Source organism: Oxyura jamaicensis, unplaced genomic scaffold (assembly GCF_011077185.1).
Source record: "Oxyura jamaicensis isolate SHBP4307 breed ruddy duck unplaced genomic scaffold, BPBGC_Ojam_1.0 oxyUn_random_OJ71446, whole genome shotgun sequence".
NCBI classification, from domain to species: Eukaryota; Metazoa; Chordata; class Aves; order Anseriformes; family Anatidae; genus Oxyura; species Oxyura jamaicensis.
This window is the reverse complement of record NW_023310525.1, coordinates 3,880-6,664: the sequence shown is the minus strand read 5'-3', so window position 1 is coordinate 6,664 and position 2,785 is coordinate 3,880. Positions and strand designations below refer to the sequence as shown.

General features: G+C 57.9%; 1 long non-coding RNA gene across 1 annotated transcript in view; it reads left to right on the top strand.

Annotated features, from left to right (window-relative positions):
• Positions 1-1,518: 1,518 nt before the first annotated feature.
• LOC118159648 overlaps positions 1,519-2,785 on the top strand; it is a 2,640-nt gene continuing 1,373 nt past the window's right edge. Inside the window, exon 1 of the long non-coding RNA XR_004747191.1 lies at positions 1,519-2,510. This is a non-coding gene — a long non-coding RNA (uncharacterized LOC118159648). The remainder of the gene's footprint in view (positions 2,511-2,785) is intronic.

Sequence of the window (2,785 nt, the reverse complement as noted above, 5' to 3'; positions counted from 1 at the left end):
TAATCTCTACCCCCTCAATCAATCTCTACCCCCTCAATCAATCTCTATCCCCCCAATCAATCTCTACCCCCCCAATTAATCTCTACCCCCTCAATCAATCCCTACCCCCTCAATTAATCTCTACTCCCCCAATCAATCTCTACCCCCTCAATTAATCTCTATCCCCTCAATTAATCTCTACCCCCTCAATTAATCCCTACCCCTCCAATTAATCTCCCTCCCCCCCAAATTAATCTCACTTCCCCCATGGGGGCGAGGGCTGCCTCGGCCTCCCTGGTGCGGGGCACTGTGGGAGCTCCGTGCAGGCTGGGACAGCCCAGGTTAATTAGAGCCGAGTAATTACAACCCTGCCGACTTGCCTGGAGCCCAATTAGCACCCGAGCTCATTAGGGGCCTCCTGACAAGCCTGGAGCTGGTTGGGCAACGAGGTGCCCAGGGCAAGTCGAGACGGTCCAAGAGGGCTGAGTCAGCCCAGCCCAGCCCAGTCCGGCCCAGTGACGGGGCAGGGTTAAACTGGGATTTCCAGAGAACTGGAAGGACCCGCTCGGGCCGAGAGCGGGGCCGCGGCGGCGGCTCCCTGCCCCCGAGGTGTCGCGGGGCCTGGGCGGCTCCCCAGGGTCTGCTGGGGTTGGACTGGGAGCAACTGGGAGCAACTGGGAGGCCCCGTGTGGAGGAAGGGGAGGAGATGTGGGCGCGTTTCCTCCTCCTCTGGAGGGAGGGAGGGAAATGGGGGTGTCCCTTGGTGTGTTCGCCCCCCCCACCTCAACCCTGATGGCTGGTGTGGGGTCGCCACCTCCCCATGGCCTTGGGGACCGGGTGGAGATGCCCATGGGGTCTGCCCTGAGGGGTGGCCAGCAATGAAGGCAAGGAAGAAATTCGAGATAAAGAGGAAAAGCAGGAAAAAAAATGAAGAGGGAAAACAGAAAATGAGACAAAAAAAAAGATGAAGCTGCGTCCTGGTGCTGCTCAAACACCCTTGGCCAACCCCAGACTGAGACACCTTTGAGGGTTGACCTGCTGGAGATGGAACCTGGTGTGTTCTCAACCCACCTTCATCTCTGGATGCCACTTCCATCAAGGAGATGTTTTGGGGGCCAACTTCTCCATCTCTGGATCCCACTTCCATCAAGGAGATGTTTTTTGGGGCCAACCCCTTCAGAACCAACGTCCTAGTGGACCTTCAACCATCCTCATCCAACCCTGGATGAAGCAAGGAAACATTCTGTGGTCCAACCCCACCTGAGATGCGCCCTCTTGACCGTCCTCATACATCCTGAAGTCTCATGTCTGGTGACGAGCCACCTTTGGGGTTTGATCCCATCAGAGCCACATGTCAATGTTTTCTCGTCCACCTTCCTCAACCCTGGGTCTTCCACCCAGCGTGGAGCAACATTTTGCAGATGGAGCCATGGGAAACATCTCCTGATGCAACTGTCAACCAACATCATCCAACCACCGGTTCCTGCACCTGAGGAAGAGATGCATTTTGGGATCCAACCACATCAGGGTTGCATCCTGATGTCCTCTTGAAGATTCTCCTCCAGCTCTAGGTCCCACACCTAGCAAGGAGACATGTTTTGGGGTTGACTTCACCGGAGACGTGTCCTGCTGTCCTCTCAACCATCTTTGTCCAACTCAAGGTCTTGGGTCTAATGAGGAGTCATCTTGGGGGGTTTCAGCCTGGAAGAGCTGCATCTTGGGGCCTCAACCATCCTCCTCCACCTTCTCAACCATCTCAATCATCTTTCTCCAACCTCAGTGTCCAACGAGGGGATGTGTTTTAGGGTTGACTTCACTGGACACGTGTCCTGGTGCCCTCTCAACCAACTCGAGGTCCCATGACCAATTAGGAGCCACGTTTTGGGTTTGAACCCAGCAGAGCTGCATCTTGGGGACTTCTTGACCACCCTCCTCCAACCTCAGTGTCCAATGAGGAGCCATGTTTTAGGGTTGACATCACTGGACACGTGTCCTGGTGTCCTCTCAACCATCTACGTCCAACTTGAGGTCCCGTGGCCAATTAGGAGCCACATTTTGGGTTTCAGCCCGGAAGAGCTGCATCTTGGGGACTTCTCGACCATCCTCCTCCAACCTCAGTGCCCAACGATGACCCACAATTTGGGTCTTGACATCACCAGACACGTGTCCTGGTGCCCTCTCAACCAACTTGAGGTCCTGTGACCAATTAGGAGCCACGTTTTGGGTTTGAACCCAGCAGAGCTGCATCGTGGGGCCTCCTCGACCATCCCCATCCCAACCCGGTGCCCCCGACCCTTCCAGGTGCCACCTGGGGTCACCCCACGGCGTGGGCTTCCCGGAGCCGGGCGGAAGGTGCCACGGCCGTGGACGGATTAGAGGCGAAGGCGGAGGAAGCCGTTTCCTCCTCCGGCCCCAGATAAAAACCCGGGGCTGGCGGTGGCAGGAGGAAGACGCGCCCGCGGCCGCGGCGCTTCACCAGCTCGGGTGGAGCCTCCCCTCCCCGTGGCCGCGCGGCCTCACGCCAGCCCCCGGTAGGAACGTGGGGCCCCAGGGTCGGGGTGGGGACATTGGGAGGGGGTGGGGGGTCCCTGGTGTGCCCTGGGGGGAAATCGGGGCGGCTCCTGTCCTTCCCTCGCATCTCTCCTCCCTCCTCCTTCCCTCCATCTCGTCCTTCTTGTCTTCCCTCGTCCTTCCCTCCCTCCCCCTTTCCTATCCTCCAGGCCTCCTGTGCTCCTTTTCCTTCCTCCTTTCTCTCCTCCTTTCTGTCCTCCTTTCCCCTTTCTGTCCTCCCTTCCTCCTTTCTGTC